This window comes from Ranitomeya variabilis, chromosome 5 (assembly GCF_051348905.1).
Source record: "Ranitomeya variabilis isolate aRanVar5 chromosome 5, aRanVar5.hap1, whole genome shotgun sequence".
NCBI classification, from domain to species: Eukaryota; Metazoa; Chordata; class Amphibia; order Anura; family Dendrobatidae; genus Ranitomeya; species Ranitomeya variabilis.
In genome coordinates this window covers 651,973,707-651,994,446 of record NC_135236.1, presented here as the reverse complement: position 1 = coordinate 651,994,446, position 20,740 = coordinate 651,973,707, and the positions used below count along the sequence as shown (strand labels likewise).

The 20,740-nt window shown below is 46.1% G+C and overlaps 1 long non-coding RNA gene across 1 annotated transcript; it reads left to right on the top strand.

Moving 5' to 3' along the window:
- Positions 1–308: 308 nt before the first annotated feature.
- On the top strand, positions 309–20,629 carry LOC143774001 (uncharacterized). The gene is made up of 3 exons (XR_013215454.1): positions 309–401; positions 15,891–15,971; positions 20,090–20,629. It is a non-coding gene; the product is annotated as an uncharacterized LOC143774001 (long non-coding RNA).
- Positions 20,630–20,740: the final 111 nt, after the last annotated feature.

The window sequence follows — 20,740 nt, the reverse complement described above, 5'->3', positions numbered from 1 at the left end:
GCTCCTTCCTTACCTGAGAGTGGGATACCACACCTAGGGATGAGGTGCAGTATCTCTGTGGCGACAGGACCCCAGGGGCGCCACACATGTGCAATCTTACTCCTATTTGTACATTCCTATTAGAAGGTGCAGCATCCATACTTGTTCCAGATGTGTGAAGAACATTCTGTAGATCACTACTTATCTTTAAAATATGCAGAAGAAATAATCTCCAGCAGTCACCATCTGCCAATACAAATATTTTTTATTTCTTAAAACAACAGGTTCATGGAAGGAGTAATGTCCCGATCAAGTCTACAGATGTTGATTAGGCCTTGTGATGGTTCGCGAAGACCAGATCATCGCATCTCTCCTTCCATAGACATGCTTTGTGAAATTAAGAGAACAGTCATTAGCAGATGGTGAGTGCCACGGATTCATTTCTCTTTATATTTGACTGACATATTTTGATGCCACTAAGCACTATGTTCAAAGCCAAAACCAGCCATACTGGAGTTGTTGTCTCATATAATGCAGTGAATACTTAGTGATTTGCCAATGAAAAGACCATAGCAGTGATATTTTATTTTGGACACATGATCCAGGGAACTAGTCTGATTGCCGTATGTGGAGTCGGGAAGGAATTTTTTTCCCCATGGTGGAGTTACTCTTTGCCACATGGGGTTTTTTTGCCTTCCCCTGGATCAACATGTTAGGGCATGTTAGGCTAGGCTATGGGTTGAACTAGATGGACTTACAGTCTTCTTTCAACCTTAATAACTATGTAACATACATTTCTTTGCATGCATAACTCTCATGCCATAGAACTGGTCTTTTTTTTAACACTAACTAATACTTGGTGTTACCATTCCTCCAAGGACTCATTCAGACTTCCCTGAATATGTTCTATCCATTATTTCTAAAGATAAAACTTGTACCCATATAAGTTTATGGTGATACTTGCATTCCTGTGTTTTCTTGCTGTAAAAAACTACACTGCTCCAAAAATAAAGGGAACTCTTACATAACACAATGTAACTCCAAGTCATAGTCAATCACACTTCTGTGGAATCAACCTGTGCAGTTATGAAGCAACACCAACTGTGAATCAATTTATCCTGCTGTTGTGCAAATGAGAACGAGAACAGGTAGAAATGATAGGCAATTAGCAAGACAACCCCTATAAAGGAGTGGTTCTGCAGGTGGTGACCGCACACCATTTCTCTGTTCTCATTCTTTTTGGCTGTTATTTTGGTCACCTTTGCATTTTGTCATTGCTCTCACCCCTAGAGGTTGCATGAGGCGGTATCTACAACCCACAGAAGTTGCTCAGGTAGTGCAGCTCATCCAGGATGGCACATTATTGTGAGCTGTGGCAAGGATAGCTGTGTCTGTCAGCACACTGTCCAAAACATGGAGCAAATAACAGGAGATAGGCCAGTACACTAAAAGACATGGAGGTGGCTGTAGGAGGGCAAGAACCCAGTAGCAGAACTGCTACTCCCTCCTTTGTGCAAGGAAGAACAGGAGGAGCAGTGCCAGACCTCCAGCAGGCCACTAAAATCCGTGTTTCTGCCCAAACTGCCAGAAACAGACTCCTCGAGGGTTCATATGAAGGCCGACATCCAAAAGTGGATGTTGTGCTTTCAGCCCAAGACCATGCAGGGCAATTGGCATTTGCCAGAGAACACCAACACTGGCAGATTCAACATTTGTGCCCTGTGCTCTTCACAGATGACAGCAGGTTCACGCCGTGGAGAATGTTCTGCTGCCTGCAACATCCTCCAGCATGACCGATTTGGCAGTGGGTCAGTAATGGTGTGAGGAGGCATTTCTTTTGAGGGCCGTACAGCCTTCCATGTGATAACCAGACATACCCTCACTGACATTAGGTATCAGGATGAGATCCTCTAACCCATTGTGAGATCACATGCACAGTGGGCCCTGGGTTCCTTCTGATGCATGACAACGCTAGGCCTTATGTGGTTGAAGTGTGTCAGCAGTTTCTGCATGATGAAGGCATTGATGCTATGGACTGGCCTGCCCGTTCCACAGACCAGAATCCAATCGATCACATCTGGGACAATATATCTCATTCCATCCACCAACACCACGTTGCACCACAGACTGCTCAGGAGTTGATGGTGCTTTAATCCAGGTCTGGAAGGAGATCCCTCAGGAAAACATCCGCCGCCTCATCAGGACAATGCCTAAGTGTTGTAGGGAGGTCATACAGGCACGTGGAAGCCACACACACTACTCTTTCTTATTTCCTTGTGGCATTTCCACTGAAGTTGGATCAGCCTGTAATTTTCCACTTTGATTTTGAGTATCATTCCAAAGCTAGACCTCCATGGGATATTAATTTTGATTTACATTGATCATTTTTATGTTTTATTTTTCTCAATGCATTCCACCATGTAATGAATAAAGATTTGCAACTGGAATATTTAATTCAGAGATATCTAGGATGTGGGATTTTAGATGTTCCCTTTATTTGTTTGAGCAGTGTATATAGATGTGTCTGATTCGGAGTCAGCACATGGATGGCATGGGAAAAAAATGATACATTGATGGAAAAAACTGAAACACAGAGCAAAGTACTGAAAGGTCCGAGAAGCCCAGCGCCTGCGCACTGCAGTACTTTATGCTGCCCTCAACAGGGCAGATAAAGTACGCCTGCGCAGGAGCTGCGACAGAAGCAACAAAGAGGACGTCATCGCATGAAGATGGGAGGCGCCGGACTCGGACCGCGACACCCATTGGACCGGACCGCAACGGACTGCCCCCCCAGGTGAGTATAATATAACTTGTTTTTCTTATCTTTCAGGTTTCATCGGGGGCTTATCTACAGCATTACAGAATGCTGTAGATAAGCGCCTGATGGCAGTGGCTGTACATTTATGCCGATGTCAGACTCCCTCCCTTTCTTGTGGGCTCCGGCGGTGAGCCCACATCTTTCTGGGGACATGTCATCTCTTTTGAACAGCTGACATGTGCCTGCAATAGCTGCAGGTGTAATTGCAATTCACCCGCACCTATTAACCAGTTAAATGCCGCTGTCAAACTCTGACAGCAGCATGTAAATCTCGCTTCCGGCAATCGCGCCGGAAATACGGGTCACCGGTGTGTTGGTGAGTCGCCCCACGGGTTAAGGGTTACTCGGTACTGGGTCCTGCGGTTCACAGGGGGATGTCACAGTGGCTGTGACCCAGTCCGTGGCCCTGGGCGCCCATGTAAAAGGGAAAGGTCTTTAAAGGGATAAAGTTTATCTTCGTGACGCCACCTGTGGTATTCGGTCAGGGTGACCGACGCTGCTTTAAGAGGTCCGCTGGGGTGATGTTATGGCAGCTAGATGGTACTGTATATCTTCCCACAGGTGAAGTATTTCCCCAGGGCTCCCGGTGTGTAGATGGTGGTATGGTGAGAGGTACTGTACAGAGAAGAACGAGGACACAGGATTGCAGTCTCTTAACCTTGTTTACTGTTGGTTTCAGCAGCCACAGTCCAGGGCACCAGATCACAGGGCAAGTTGGGTCTGGCTGGTTTGGAGGCAAGCCCAGAGTCCCCTTGTCCAGGTGGAAATCAATAGCCTTCCCTTGCGCTGTAGAGGTGTAGTCCCTTACTGCTAAGCTTCTCGTAATGTCCTCACAGATGTGGTGTCTCTCTCTCTCTCTGTCCCCCATATAGGGTAGGACAAAACCCGTATGACTGGTGACTTGAGCCTGTTTATAGGGTCTCTTAGATAACCCGGCTTTGTGGGATGTCACCGTGCCTCCTGGGTATTAGGTCGGACAGGGAACTTGCAGTTAGGCTGTCCTGCCGGTCTCTGCTGTAAGGCGTGGAGGTCTTCACAACCTCGGTGTTCCGGCTACTGGTGTTCTGCTCCTCAGAAGGAGGCAGCCTGCTTAGGGCTGGTCCCCTTCTGGTATCCTCTCCCGTGCTTTGCTTTCCTGCATGCTCACTGCAACGTATTCTGTTTTCTGAAATGTCTCTTTCTGGGAGCTGCAGCTCTTAGGGTATGCATAGCTCCGTGAACCCTCTATCCTCCTCAGACGGCTGTCTGGAACTTCCAAACTTTCCCTACAGACTACCAGTTATATATATATATATATATATATATATATATATATATATGGGGACTCACCTAGTAAGTAGGATCAGAAGCTTACCCTGGTGGCCTGGAGTATGAATGTGTTGCATGTTTGTGGTACCTGGATGCAGTTATCCTTCCTTGCCTCCAAACGTAGCATCACTCTCCCCGGGAGGAAAGCAATGTCACTGTGATGACCAGGACCCTGGGGCACCACACTCCCCCCCGTTAAATCCAGTACTCCCGGACTGGGAAAAGAAGAACAACACATGTTAGCAAAAAGATATACAATTTTTGAAATGCTATAAATTTATAAAGCTAATTAATATTATGTAAACTAGAGCTTCCCTTCATGGAAGGTGAGAACACTTGGATGTTACGATAACTGTTGTGAATTCTGTTCTCGAACTCCCTCCTGTGGTCATGAATGGTACTTCGGTGAGTTCTGTCCATGGACTCCCTCTGGTGGCTGTGAGTGGAGCTGCTGGTTCTGAGGTTCTTTCCTCAGCTGACCTCGTTTAGTCCTAGGCTGGCTGCTGTATTTAACTCCACTCAGATCGTTACTTGATGCCAGCTGTCAATGTCCTAGTACTGGTTCAGATCTCTCTTGGATCTTTCAGATGACCTGTCTACTCCATCAGAAGCTAAGTCCCTGCGAGTTTATTTGCTAATCATTGTTTTCTTCTCCAGCTTGCTATCATGATATTGTCTTGCTAGCTGGAAGCTCTGGGATGCAGAGTGGCACCTCCACACCGTGAGTCGGGGTGGGGGTCTCTTTTGCGCACTCTGCGTGGTTTTTTTATAGTTTTTTGTGCTGACCGCAAAGACACCTTTTCTATCCTCAGTCTGTTTAGTGAAGTCTGGCCTCCTTTGCTGAAACCTGTTTCATCTGTTGTGATCCTAATGGCAGAGGATCTCAAGGTCTTCAGCAAAGTCTGCAAACATAAAAACTAGCTCTTAGGGAGGTGGTAACTGAGCTGACCACATACCTGATCCTAGCCCACAACTAACCCACAACACGTTGGTTCTAGACATCTCGCGCCAGCCGGAGATCTAACTAACCCTTTCAGAGAAAATACAGACCTCACTTGCCTCCAGAGAAAGGTACCCCAAAGTAGATACAGGCCCCCAACAAATAATAACGGTGAGGTAAGAGGAAAGGACAAACGTAAGTATGAACTAGATTCAGCAAAGAGAGGCCCACTAAATAATAGCAGAAATATAGAAAGCGGACTTATGTGGTCAGCGAAAAACCCTACAAAAATATCCACGCTGAATATCCAAGAACCCCCGTACCGACTAACGGTATGGGGGGAGAATATCAGCCCCCTTAGAGCTTCCAGCAAAATCAGGAATCACATTATGAACAAGCTGGACAAAAAACAGAATAATACAAATAACAAAAAAAACAAGAAAGCAGGACTTAGCTTATGTTGCAAAAATCAGGACCAGTAGACAAGAGCAACCAGACAAGGACTGATTACATGGATGCCAGGCAATGGACTAAGACTCCAGGAAGTTTAAATAGAAACACCCAGAGTGTTAACGAACCAGGTGACTACCAACCTGGGGAAAGAGTATACAAGAGCCATACCGCAAGTGACCACAAGAGGGAGCCCAAAAGTATAGTTCATAACATTCATCCCTGTGTTTGTGACTTCCATCTTAACTCACAGTCAATATATGTGGGGGGCTGCCTATTTCTTTGGGGAATTTCTCTGAGGCAAGCTAGGCTTAATTTCCTATCTTTAGGGGTAACTAGCTCTTAGGCTGTGAAGAGGTGTCTAGGCAGAGTTAGGTACGCTCCACGGCTATTTCTAGTGTGTTGTGATAGGATTAGTGTTGCGGTCAGCAGAGATCCCACTTCCCAGAGCTTGTCCTGTATTACTAGTTTGCTCATCAGGTCATTCCGGGTGCTCCTTACCACCAGGTCATCATAACAGATAACATATTTACATCGTAGGCCTACTTTTAGGAACAATTTAGTAAAACAGTACATTAACTAACTAACTATGAAGAGCTATTACCCACCATGGGTATACTATCTTATGACTTCAAGGTGCAAAACAATTATTTTATCTTTACTCTTCTTCAAGTGCAAAACTTTCGACTAACCCCCACGGGCTCGCTATATCTTCTTCTCAATTTTATTCAAAAGTGCATCATCATAACTATCTGTATACGATATACGATATATAACTTCAACTCTCCATTTTATTATTATTTACTATATTAACTCTGTAATATATTAACCTTCTATCTTGGAACATACATTTCTAACTGGCAAAGTGCAATGATTCAACATTCCCTTTATAGGTGCAAACAATATTCAAGTCTTTCAATGAGGTAGTGCAATTAATATTCTAGTCAATCATTAACTCTAAAAGAGCAGCACCGATGCGAGGGAGCCGTCATTAACCCCTAATGTTGGCCTTGAGCAGGCTACAAGGCGTGTATCCAGACCTGAAATCCTGCCGCACCAAAAGGGTTTTTCTTCAGGTCTCTGGAAAACAAAACAACTTTCAAAGCAATATTAGACGCAGTCTCTTTAAAAGCTTCTTTGTAAAACCAGTAGGAAGCACCTTTAAGAAGGTGCAAACTATTTAGAAAGGGAAAGTTTTTGAGCGATTCGCTGTCCATGACTCCAGTGTCTTTAAGAAAACGAAACTCTTGAAGTAAGTGCACTTGGCAGAGGATAACTTTTAACGTGGGACCCCTTTAAGTGAAAACCCTGGTCGGGTTTAATGAACTTCTAAACAGCAAAAAGAGTTGAATTAACTACTGTATTTACAGTCATATTTGAACTTTGCAGGCAAAACTGTTTATCTCCTTGGCCAGGGTAGCTCTTGATGGCTACTGTTTTCTGACTGGGAAAAGCTTTCTGCAAATGTCACAACAGGTGACTCAAATGGTTTCAGTTCAGTATCTGGGATCTGATGGCTCTGCATATCTCTTCTCTCATACTTTGCTTGCTAGGCCAGGGGTGTCTGTTTTCCCATACCAGAGTCATGGTCCCAGGGAACGTTGTAATGGCCCCACTCAGGTCTGGGGTCTGATGGTGCTGGGAGTGGGCCTATCAGTGACTCTTTGGTCTGCAGCATGGCACAGTCGGTGGCCGCGGTAACGTTAGTCACTGAAACAGGGTCAGTAGTTGTGGCACGAGCAGTCGCTGGAGCGGGGCCGGTCACTGGGGCAGGGTCGTTCCTCATACCTGCTTCAGATGCGGTCCCTCCGGTGCTGGTCTGCTCCTCTGCTGGGGTCAGGATCACTTGTTGCAGTGCCTAGTCTGTGGGCTGCAGGGGCTTGTGCTGCGGCGTTGTCATCTCTGTTTGAAGCATCTGACTTTCCAGGGGTGTCTTACTTTCTGGCTCCGTTGGGGTTGTGAGCATTGGTGGTAAGTTTTGTCGTGGTGCGGTCGTCATCTTTTTGATCAGGGACTCCTTCCGTGCGGTCACCGCTGTCATCTGGGTCCGCAGGGATCGTCGGGCCAGCTCCTCCATCTCTCTCCGCAGGAGGTCCGGTGTTGTGAATTTGCTTTTTGCTCCCTCTAGTGGTTACTAGTTTTTTGACTCTGGTTTTTCTGTCATTCCTTTTATCCGCACCTGGGTCGTTAGTTAGGGGTGTTGCTATATAAGCTCCCTGGACCTTCAGTTCTATGCCTGGCAACGTAGTTATCAGAGCTAGTCTGCTGTGCTCTTGTCTACTGATCCTGGTTCCAGTTATATCAGCTAAGTCTGCCTTTTGCTTTTTGCTATTTGTTTTGGTTTTGTATTTTTGTCCAGCTTGTTCCAAATCTATATCCTGACCTTTGCTGGAAGCTCTAGGGGGGCTGGTGTTCTCCCCCCGGACCGTTAGACGGTTCGGGGGTTCTTGAATTTCCAGTGTGGATTTTGATAGGGTTTTTGTTGACCATATAAGTTACCTTTCTTTATTCTGCTATTAGTAAGCGGGCCTCTCTGTGCTAAACCTGGTTCATTTCTGTGTTTGTCATTTCCTCTTACCTCACCGTCATTATTTGTGGGGGGCTTCTATCCAGCTTTGGGGTCCCCTTCTCTGGAAGCAAGAAAGGTCTTTGTTTTCCTCTACTAGGGGTAGCTAGATTCTCCGGCTGGCGCGTGTCATCTAGAATCAACGTAGGAATGATCCCCGGCTACTTCTAGTGTTGGCGTTAGGAGTAGATATATGGTCAACCCAGTTACCACTGCCCTATGAGCTGGATTTTTGTATTCTGCAGACTTCCACGTTCCTCTGAGACCCTCGCCATTGGGGTCATAACAGTTTGCCAGGCCAGTATTAAATGTTTAATGCATTGCAGAAGAGGGATTATAAGAAAGAAGATTCTGAGTTTTTTTTTTTTTCTTTTTCCCCTTTACCTCAGAGTGGCTATGCTTGCTGCAGACATGAATGTCCAGACCTTGATTACAAGTGTGGACCAGCTGGCTACTCGTGTGCAGGGCATACAAGATTATGTTATCAGAAATCCTAGGTCAGAACCTAAAATACCGATTCCTGAACTGTTTTCCGGAGACAGGTTTAAGTTTAGGAATTTCGTGAATAATTGTAAATTGTTTTTGTCCCTGAGACCCTGTTCATCTGGAGATTCTGCTCAGCAAGTAAAAATTGTTATTTCGTTCTTACGGGGCGACCCTCAGGATTGGGCTTTTTCGCTGGCGCCAGGAGATCCGGCATTGGCTGATCTTGATGCGTTTTTTCTGGCGCTCGGTTTACTTTATGAGGAACCCAATCTTGAGATTCAGGCAGAAAAGGCCTTGCTGGCTATGTCTCAGGGGCAGGACGAGGCTGAAGTGTATTGCCAAAAATTTCGGAAATGGTCCGTGCTGACACATTGGAACGAGTGTGCACTGGCCGCTAATTTTAGAAATGGCCTTTCTGAAGCCATTAAGAATGTTATGGTGGGTTTTCCCATTCCCACAGGTCTGAATGATACTATGGCACTGGCTATTCAAATTGACCGGCGGTTGCGGGAGCGCAAAACCGCAAATTCCCTCATGGTGTTGTCTGAACAGACACCTGATTTAATGCAATGTGATAGAATCCTGACTAGAAATGAGCGGAAAATTCATAGACGCCGGAATGGCTTGTGCTACTACTGTGGTGATTCTACACATGTTATCTCAGCATGCTCTAAACGTATAGCTAAGGTTGTTAGTCCTGTCACCGTTGGTAATTTGCAACCTAAATTTATTCTGTCTGTAACTTTGATTTGCTCACTGTCATCTTATCCTGTCATGGCGTTTGTAGATTCAGGTGCTGCCCTGAGTCTCATGGATCTCTCATTTGCTAAGCGCTGTGGTTTTACTCTTGAACCATTAGAAAATCCTATTCCTCTTAGGGGTATTGATGCTACACCATTGGCAGCAAATAAACCGCAGTATTGGACACAGGTTACCATGTGCATGACTCCTGAACACCGCGAGGTGATACGTTTCCTGGTTTTACATAAAATGCATGATTTGGTTGTTTTAGGGCTGCCATGGTTACAGACCCATAATCCAGTCCTGGACTGGAAGGCTATGTCAGTCTCAAGTTGGGGCTGTCGTGGCATTCATGAGGATTCCCTGCCTGTGTCTATTGCTTCTTCTACGCCTTCGGAAGTTCCGGAGTATTTGTCTGATTATCAGGATGTCTTCAGTGAGTCTGAGTCCAGTGCACTGCCTCCTCATAGGGACTGTGACTGTGCTATAGATTTGATCCCAGGCAGTAAATTTCCTAAGGGAAGACTGTTTAATCTGTCGGTACCTGAACATACCGCTATGCGTTCATATATCAAGGAGTCTCTGGAGAAAGGACATATTCGTCCGTCTTCTTCCCCTCTTGGTGCGGGATTCTTTTTTGTGGCAAAAAAGGACGGATCTTTGAGACCTTGTATTGATTATCGGCTTTTAAATAAGATCACTGTCAAGTTTCAGTATCCTTTACCGCTGTTGTCTGACTTGTTTGCCCGGATTAAGGGTGCCAAGTGGTTCACCAAGATAGACCTTCGTGGTGCGTACAACCTTGTGCGCATTAAGCAAGGTGATGAATGGAAAACCGCATTCAATACGCCCGAAGGTCATTTTGAGTACTTGGTGATGCCTTTTGGGCTCTCCAATGCGCCTTCAGTTTTTCAGTCCTTTATGCATGACATTTTCCGGAAGTATCTGGATAAATTTTTGATTGTTTATCTGGATGATATTTTGGTTTTTTCTGATAATTGGGATTCGCATGTGGAGCAGGTCAGGTTGGTCTTTAAAATTTTGCGTGAAAATTCTTTGTTTGTCAAGGGCTCAAAGTGTCTCTTTGGTGTACAGAAGGTTCCCTTTTTGGGGTTCATTTTTTCCCCTTCTGCTGTGGAGATGGACCCAGTCAAGGTCCGAGCTATTCTTGATTGGACTCAGCCCTCGTCAGTTAAGAGTCTTCAGAAGTTCTTGGGCTTCGCTAACTTCTACCGTCGTTTTATCGCTAATTTTTCTAGCATTGTGAAACCTTTGACGGATATGACCAAGAAGGGCTCCGATGTAGCTAACTGGGCTCCTGCTGCCGTGGAGGCTTTCCAGGAGTTGAAACGCTGGTTTACTTCGGCGCCTGTTTTGTGCCAGCCTGACGTCTCACTTCCCTTTCAGGTTGAGGTGGATGCTTCGGAGATTGGGGCAGGGGCCGTTTTGTCGCAGAGAGGCCCTGGTTGCTCTGTTATGAAACCTTGTGCCTTTTTCTCTAGGAAGTTTTCGCCTGCCGAGCGAAATTATGATGTGGGCAATCGGGAGTTGTTGGCCATGAAATGGGCATTTGAGGAGTGGCGTCATTGGCTCGAGGGTGCTAAGCATCGTGTGGTGGTCTTGACTGATCACAAAAATCTGATGTATCTCGAGTCTGCTAAACGCCTTAATCCGAGACAGGCCCGCTGGTCATTGTTTTTCTCCCGCTTTGATTTTGTTGTCTCGTATTCACCAGGTTCAAAGAATGTGAAGGCCGATGCTCTTTCTAGGAGCTTTGTGCCTGATGCTCCTGGAGTCGCTGATCCTGTTGGTATTCTTAAAGATGGAGTTATCTTGTCAGCTATTTCTCCGGATCTGCGACGTGTGTTGCAGAGATTTCAGGCTGATAGGCCTGAGTCTTGTCCACCTGACAGACTGTTTGTCCCGGATAAGTGGACCAGCAGAGTCATTTCCGAGGTTCATTCCTCGGTGTTGGCAGGTCACCCGGGAATTTTTGGCACCAGAGATCTGGTGGCCAGGTCCTTTTGGTGGCCTTCCTTGTCAAGGGATGTGCGGTCATTTGTGCAGTCCTGTGGGACTTGTGCTCGAGCTAAGCCTTGCTGTTCTCGTGCCAGCGGTTTGCTCTTGCCCTTGCCTGTCCCGAAGAGACCTTGGACACATATCTCCATGGATTTCATTTCTGATCTTCCGCTATCTCAGGGCATGTCCGTTATCTGGGTGATATGTGATCGCTTTTCCAAGATGGTCCATTTGGTTCCTTTGCCTAAGCTGCCTTCCTCTTCCGATCTGGTTCCTGTGTTTTTTCAGAACGTGGTTCGTTTGCACGGCATCCCTGAGAATATTGTGTCAGACAGAGGATGCCAGTTCGTTTCCAGGTTCTGGCGATCCTTTTGTAGTAGGATGGGCATTGATTTGTCGTTTTCGTCTGCTTTCCATCCTCAGACTAATGGACAGACGGAGCGAACTAATCAGACTTTGGAGGCTTATTTGAGGTGTTTTGTCTCTGCTGATCAGGACGATTGGGTGACATTCTTGCCGTTGGCTGAGTTTGCCCTTAATAATCGGGCTAGTTCCACCACCTTGGTTTCGCCTTTTTTCTGCAACTCTGGTTTCCATCCTCGTTTTTCTTCGGGTCATGTGGAGCCTTCTGACTGTCCTGGGGTGGATTCTGTGGTGGATAGGTTGCAGCAGATCTGGAATCATGTGGTGGACAACTTGAAGTTGTCACAGGAGAAGGCTCAGCGCTTTGCCAACCGCCGCCGCGGTGTGGGTCCCCGACTACGCGTTGGGGATTTGGTATGGCTTTCTTCCCGCTTTGTTCCTATGAAGGTCTCCTCTCCCAAATTTAAACCTCGTTTTATTGGGCCTTACAAGATATTGGAAATCCTTAATCCTGTATCTTTTCGTCTGGATCTTCCTGTGTCGTTTGCTATTCACAATGTATTTCATAGGTCCTTGTTGCGGCGGTACATTGTGCCTGTAGTTCCTTCTGCTGAGCCTCCTGCTCCGGTGTTGGTTGAGGGCGAGTTGGAGTACGTGGTGGAGAAGATCTTGGATTCTCGCCTCTCCAGGCGGAGGCTTCAGTACCTGGTCAAGTGGAAGGGCTATGGTCAGGAGGATAATTCCTGGGTGGTCGCCTCTGATGTTCATGCGGCCGATTTAGTTCGTGCCTTTCATGCCGCTCATCCTGATCGCCCTGGTGGTCGTGGTGAGGGTTCGGTGACCCCTCACTAAGGGGGGGGTACTGTTGTGAATTTGCTTTTTGCTCCCTCTAGTGGTTACTAGTTTTTTGACTCTGGTTTTTCTGTCATTCCTTTTTTCCGCACCTGGGTCGTTAGTTAGGGGTGTTGCTATATAAGCTCCCTGGACCTTCAGTTCTATGCCTGGCAACGTAGTTATCAGAGCTAGTCTGCTGTGCTCTTGTCTACTGATCCTGGTTCCAGTTATATCAGCTAAGTCTGCCTTTTGCTTTTTGCTATTTGTTTTGGTTTTGTATTTTTGTCCAGCTTGTTCCAAATCTATATCCTGACCTTTGCTGGAAGCTCTAGGGGGGCTGGTGTTCTCCCCCCGGACCGTTAGACGGTTCGGGGGTTCTTGAATTTCCAGTGTGGATTTTGATAGGGTTTTTGTTGACCATATAAGTTACCTTTCTTTATTCTGCTATTAGTAAGCGGGCCTCTCTGTGCTAAACCTGGTTCATTTCTGTGTTTGTCATTTCCTCTTACCTCACCGTCATTATTTGTGGGGGGCTTCTATCCAGCTTTGGGGTCCCCTTCTCTGGAGGCAAGAAAGGTCTTTGTTTTCCTCTACTAGGGGTAGCTAGATTCTCCGGCTGGCGCGTGTCATCTAGAATCAACGTAGGAATGATCCCCGGCTACTTCTAGTGTTGGCGTTAGGAGTAGCTATTTGGTCAACCCAGTTACCACAGCCCTATGAGCTGGATTTTTGTATCTTGCAGACTTACACGTTCCTCTGAGACCCTGTCCACTGGGGTCATAACAGTATGCCAGGCATTGAACTGAAGGTCCAGGGAGCTTATATAGCAACGCCCCTGAACTAACGGCCCAGGTGAGGATATAGGAAAAGACAGACGCTCCAGAGTCAAATCACTAATGACCACTAGAGGGAGCAAAAAGCAAAATCACAACAGTAACCAGGATCAGAGGACAAGAGCACAACAGATTAGCTCTGATTTCAACGATGCCAGGCATTGAACTGAAGGTCCAGGGAGCTTATATAGCAACGCCCCTGAACTAACGGCCCAGGTGAGGATATAGGAAAAGACAGACGCTCCAGAGTCAAATCACTAATGACCACTAGAGGGAGCAAAAAGCAAAATCACAACATCATGGCGCTGTAATGGCAGCGGTTTTGACGGCAATTTTGGTGGTATTTTACAATCCACAGTGTTATGGATCTGGTGGTTAGGTGCACCTGGAATGACCTGATGGTTAAACTAGATGTCAGGACAAGCTCTGGGAAGTGGGAACTCTGCTGACCGCAAACCCTAATCCTATAACACACAACTAGAAATAGCTGTGGAGCGTACCTAACTCTCCCTAGACGCCTCTTCACAGCCTAAGAGCTAACTACCCCTAAAGATAGGAAATTAAGCCTTAGCTTGCCTCAGAGAAATTTCCCCAAAGGTAAAGACAGCCCCCCACATATATTAACTGTGAGTTAAGAGGAAAGTCACAAACACAGGGATGAAACAGGTTTCAGCAAAGGAGGCCAGACTTACTAGATAGATTGAGGATAGGAAAGGGATCTTATGCGGTCAGCACAAAAACTACAAAAAGCCACGCAGAGTGTGCAAAAAGACCCCCGCACCGACTCACGATGCGGGGGTGCCACTCTGCACCCCAGAGCTTCCAGCAAGCAAGGAAATATCATATAAGCAAGCTGGACAAGAAATTAGCAAGTACTAAAAAATATATTCAGTACAAAATGAACAATAAATGAACTAGCAGGAACTTAACTTCTGCTGGAGTAGACAGGTCATCAGAAGGATCCAAGAGAGATCTGAACCAGTACTGATACATTGACAGCTGGCATTGAGTAACGATCTGAGTGGAGTTAAATAGAAAAGCCAGCCTAGCCGCAAATGAGGACAGCTGAGTGAGCAACCTCAGAACCAGCAGTTCCACTCACAGCCACCAGAGGGAGTCCACGGACAGAACTCGCCGAAGTACCATTCATGACCACAGGAGGGAGTTCGAGAACGGAATTCACAACACCACAGTCTCTTAATAAATCACGGTTAGGCACAGTTCTGGCACAGTCTTTAGGTGCACTTGACCTGATTTGCTGGGTCAGTCCATCTTATTCGTGATGCCAAGATGAGTCGCCCCACGGGCTACGGGTTACTCGGTACTGGGTCCTGCGGTTCACAGGGGGATGTCACGGTGGCTGTGACCCGGCCCATGACCCTGGGCGACCATGTAAAAGGGAAAGGTCTTTAAAGGGATAAAGTTTATGTTCATGACGCCACCTGTGGTATTCGGTCAGGGTGACCGACGCTGCTTTAAGGGGTCTGCTGGGGTGATGTTGTGGCAGCTAGATGGTATATCTTCCCACAGGTGAAGTATATCCCTAGGGTTCCCGGTTTGTAGATGGTGGTATCGTGAGAGGTGCAGAGAAGAACGAGGACACAGGATTGCAGTCTCTTTACCTTGTTTACTGTTGGTTTCAGCAGCCACAGTCCAGGGCACTGGATCACAGGGCAAGTTGGGTCCGGCTGGCACAACCTCGGTGTTCCGGCTACCGGTGTTCTGCGCCTAAGAAGGAGGCAGCCTGCTTAGGGCTGGTCCCCTTCTGGTATCCTCTCCCATGCCTTGCTTTCCTGCATGCTCACTGCAACATATTCTGCTTTCTGAAATGTCTCCTTCTGGGAGCTGCAGCTCTTAGGGCATGCACAGCTCCATGAACCCTCTATCCTCCTCAGACGGCTGTCTGGAACTTTCTAACTTTCCCTACAGACTACCAGTTATATATATATATATATGGGAGTCACCTAGTAAATAGGATCAGAAGCTCGCCCTGGTGGCCTGGAGTATGAATGTGTTGCATGTCGAAAAAGGCACGCGCTAGTGATGCGCTGCAGGAGAAATTTACATTGCTGTCAATGGGCACGCTAACGGACCCGTTGCACGGCGTTAATTGCGACATTTTCGCCGTGCAACGCTGTCCGTTAGCGTGCACACATTAACGCAATGTGAACCCAGCCTAAGGGTTTTTTGTAGTAGAATTCAGGGTCCCACGTCAAAGTGGAAATAGATTGACCTTGTTGATAATGAATTAAACTTTTCATCCAGACAAGAATAAAACCTTTTTGAGTTTGGTTGGCAATCAATGGATTGATAATAAAGTTGATATCTTCTGTACAAAGAAGTCACGCAGAAAAGTGAACTTCTCAGTCTCTGGGCTGCAAAGGAGCTGCCACGGTTTAACCCAAAAGATAGCAGAGGATGAAGTAGTATAATGTTTTGCAAAATTTACAAGAATAATCAAGAATGTAAGTTATATTTTATTGTGAGTTTACAGATATGAACATTTGCATTGGTTATTTAAAATTTTCAAATATCGTTATTTTTTTTTTGCAGACGTGTGACGTATGTTTTGGTTCTTGCATATTCTAAAAACGGTCAAGAAGAACATGTCGAAAGATGGTAATTGCGATAAAGGTAAGTAAAATAAGTTTCCCAGATATGAAAGACAAAGGCTGTGTGCACACTTTGAGTATTTGGATGAAGAACTTTCCGCACCATTTCTGCATCTCTTGGCAGGAAAAACACAGCGGACAAAACACGAGTTTTTCACTTGCGTTTTTCACCTGCATTTTTGCTCAACAATGATTTCTGTTTGAAGCTTATAAAGCTAGTTGAAAAAAAAGAAAGATAGCTTATATAAAGATATAGGTAGATATACTGTATAAGCAGATAGACATCTGACAGATATATAATTTCACAGCTCCATGACATTTTAATGCTTTCCGTGTGCAACTTATTGTATATTTATTAGGGTATGTGCCCTCGGTCAGTAAACGCTGCGGGCTGGACGTTGCATCCCTCTTTACCAGTCTACACACTGCAGAAAGCCACAGCATTTGGCACCTATGTTTCGCCATGTCACGGTTTTTCTACGACAGAGAGGGGTCAGAAGACCATGGTGTCTGATTTCCCTTACTGATTAGAAGCACTTCACCATCATATTAAACAATGCAGTTTTATGTTAGCAGTGCAGGGGTTAAAATGTTCAGCTGAAAGCTTCTGGAGCTTTCCTGCTTGGATGGTCTTAGCTGTTCAGTGTTGGCCATTCCCCTATGTTATAGCCACTCGCATCAGGGATTGTCAGTGTTAGTTTCATACAGCCTGATTCTGGAATTGGAGGTGTTGTGTTTGTGTTTCCTTGTTAGTCTGGTTTGTGTATTCTTATACACTACAACTCCCCACTTTCCCAAGTTGGGGAGGGGACAAATAAGGGCTGATTTAGGAACTCAACAAACGTAGGTGGCCCTGGCGTCTTTACCATCAGAAGTAATCCGGGGAACAGAGATAGCTAGGGCCCCCTTAGCTTTAGGGATAGGAAAGGAGCTTCTAGCCCCAGCTGATCTTACAACAGTGCAGTCACACACAATCAGAGATGTACTGTGGTGCTCTAGCCCTCCCATGTACTCATCCTCAAACTGAACAACTGGTTGGGCATCAGTGTACTCCATCTCTTCCACTTCTGGGGCAGAGCCAGGTGGATGGCCCACGGAACCACAACTATCAAAAAGCATAAGTGACTGCTGCATGACTTGGAGCTCAGACTGCTTGGCTGCTGATTTGCAAAGGTGTGAGCTGGAAGACAGATGCCCATGGGCCGCAGATGCAAACTTTGCACTTTCAGCAGGGGACCAGGTGAAAGACAATGCAAAGAAACTTTAGGCACTCTCAGGCATCCAATCTAAAACTGCCTCAACTTGTCCTGGCCTAACCATTTGTCCAGCATTACTCGTAAATTACACAGAGCATCCTGTTACCTGCATGCACCAAAGGAAGGTGTTTAATTTGTGCGTGTAGCAGGTACAGATTGACCACGTTTTCTCCCTGAAGCAGCTACACCATCACAACCAGCAGCACGAAGACCACATCCCCTATTTGATGCTCTTCTCATTCTTTGCACCCCAAAAAAGTTCAATTATTACACTTTTTTTCAGAGTACACCCACAGAGCCAGATGAAGAGTGCCCCCCCACAGAAGCAGAATTCAGAAGACCTTCACCTCGGCTGCTTTCAGAATACCCCCCAAAGAGGCCATTTTCAGAAAACCCCCACAGAGGCTGGTGCAGAGTGCCCCCACAGAGGCTGTTTTGCAGAGCACCCCTACAGAAGATGTTTTGCAGAGTACCCCCACAGAGGTTGATAGACAGTACCCCACCGAAGCTGTTTGCAGAGTACCCCCACAGAGGCTGGTGCAGAGTACCCCCACTGAGGCTAACATTTACACTGTCCCTCTCTCTCGAGCCGCCTCCTGTCCCTACCATCATGACCCTGCTGTAGGATATCCTGGGGCTAGGGTCTCCTTTCCTATCCCTAAAGCTAAGGAAGCCCTAGCTATCCCTGCTCCCCAGATAATTTCTAATGGTGAAGATGCCGGGACCACATGCCTTGCTGAGCTCCTAAATTATCTCTCTTCTGTCCCCTTCCCCACCCATGGATGTTGGGAATTGTAGTGTATAAGAATACACAAATCAGACTAAGAGAATATGTACAGGGATAAATGAAAATACCAATCATACAAATATGCACTCACAAACAACAGAGTGGAACACCTGGGAAGTAAAGGAAGGAAAAGCCAAAACAGGATAGGATGAGGATATGCACACAAACAAATCACCAAGCAACAGTCTTTAGAACAACACTCCAAACGCGTCCCCAAACAACCCACACCTACAACTCCAGAACCAGGCAGTATGAAGCTAACACCAGCAATCAAACCATCAAAGCAGGAAAGCTCCAGAAGCTCTCAAATGAGCAGACTAAACCCTGCACTGCTAGAAGAAACCTGCACAGTTTAATATGATGGTGAAGTGCTTCTAATCAGTGCAGGAGTATGTAAAATCAGACACTGTGGTCTATCGGCTCCTCTTTGTAAAGGTAAACCCGTGACACCTATGCTAGTCAGAGCACAATTGTGACACCACCCATCTGGTGGTAATGCTGGCCAATTACTTAGCATGGTTGTGTTGGCTGAGGGAGTGCCCATAGCTGAAAACCTTGTTGACCGGCAGCGTTACAGCCTTTCAACAAACGTTATTCAGCAACCAAACTGCAAACACTAAGGCTAGGTTCACATTTGCGTTCAGCAGGGCTGCGGATGGCTGCGTACTTCCTCCCTGAAGCTTTGCCTACGCTCCGCCTACTTCTGTATGCGTCCTGCGTACCTATCTTTAACATTGGGTACTCAGGTACATGTGTGGAGCGCCCCCAGACGCAGGGCCACGAGGTACTCGGTACCGGGTCTCTCTGTCTCGGTTCTGGGGTTGTCACGGTGGCTAGACCCGTTCCGTGACCCTGCTAAGGGGCGTCCAATGAAAGGTGTGATGATGGTGCGTGGTGCAGGTCGCGATGAATAACGAGGACACAGGGTTGCAGTCTCTTTACCTCTTTACAGAAGGCTTCAGGATCCTCAATCCAGAGCACTGCTAACAGGGCTGGCTGAGACCGGCCGGTCCGAAGGCACATCCAGAGTTCCCTTTGCAGGTGGAAATCAGTGCCTACCTTCTAGCGCCTGTGTGTTGTAGTACCTCCCTGCTGAGCACCACGGGATAGTCCTCACAACTGTTGTGTCTGTTTCTGATGTTCTTCTCTCACAACTCGTATCTGTTTCTGATGTTCTTCTCCGTCCCCCAGATGATATGGATAGGACGTACCCGTATGACCGGTAGGCCTGGAGTTCTTCCGGGACCCTAGCGTCGCCCCTCTCCCACAATTGCCCCCTATGTCTGCTTAGGCGATTTAGGTGAGACAGCCAACCTAAAATTAACAGTCCTGCCGCTGTTTGAAGTATTGCTTGGAGCCTAATACTTCCTCGGCGTTCCGGCCACTGGCTACGCGCCTCAGTAGGATGTTGCCTTGATCTTACGGCACGACTCCTACTGGCTTTATCTCCTTTTTGCTGCGATCTCGTCTCTCACTTCTCCACAATAAACCTCGCTTCTTGTCCTTTCTTAGGATGCCACCGCAACGGGTGCAGGCGCGCCTCCATAACGTTCTGTTCTGTTCGCTAGGCCACTGTCAGGATCCCACCCCTGACAGAGACCCCCCTGAATCTTCCCCTGCAACACCCTCTGCCACAGGATGTTGCCTGGATCCAACCCAGTCAGCTTCTGACTAACTTCCTATCCAGCCCCCAGTTTTACCAGATTGTGAGGAGTGGCCTAATACATAGAACCTTTTGCTCCCCCTGGTGGCCAGAATGTGAAGTGTAAAATGTGATACCTGGTCAGGTGAACTCTTTAAGTGCCATCAGACGTACCATCACTCCCCTTAGCGGCGGAGCATCAGTACTGCAACGACCAGGACTCTGGGGCGCTGCACGTGCAACACCCGCTAGGGATGTGGGGTACTCGGTCGCATGGCTTAAGTATGGCCACATTAATTTTTTGAGTAGTCTTTGGAGCAGAAACTCTCATTTATAGGTTACTGGTAGCTCACAGCATAGATTCATAGAGTTTGTTATACAATATTTCAGTCATACAGACTATAGTGCAACACTGATTGCAAACCTATATTTGTGTTTTTTTCCTTGGTTCACAGGAAGTCGAACAAAATTAATGGCAAGAAGAACAGAAAAACCATACTGCTAAAACCTGAACTTCATCTGTTTAATTGTAACCACTCACTGCTATAATTATATTGTATTATATATTATGAGTTAAGTAACTTGGTAAAAAAAAAAATTCCTGCTAGTCTGCTGTCCCTGCTGGTTTTCATGACTTTCCGTGGGGATGAAGTGCTGAAAAAGTCAAAATTCGAATTCGGGAGGAATTGTCAGAATGAATATATATATTGATTTTTTTTACATTTCTTCTGTTCAGTCAATCTTTCAGATCCAGGACATGAGCTTTAAAATCAGGCCTTCAAAAATAATATCCATTTAGACCTGTATTTTGATTAAATTTTTTAACTTTTTTTTTTACATACAGTATGTACATTAATAAATTACCTTGTGTGCTTTTCTAGTATATACTGAAGTTATAAAAACATACTTCTTTTATAATGATAGTTTCCTCGGTCACAGATATTCTCGCATGCATATAAATATATTTTTAATGTAATATTGACAAAACAATAACATAAAACTACAATCAGACTAATAATGTATGCGATGACTTAATTTGAGGTACTTTACTACACTGTGCTTGTTTTGTTATGTGCTCATTTTTTTTTGTGTGGCAAAAACCTTTC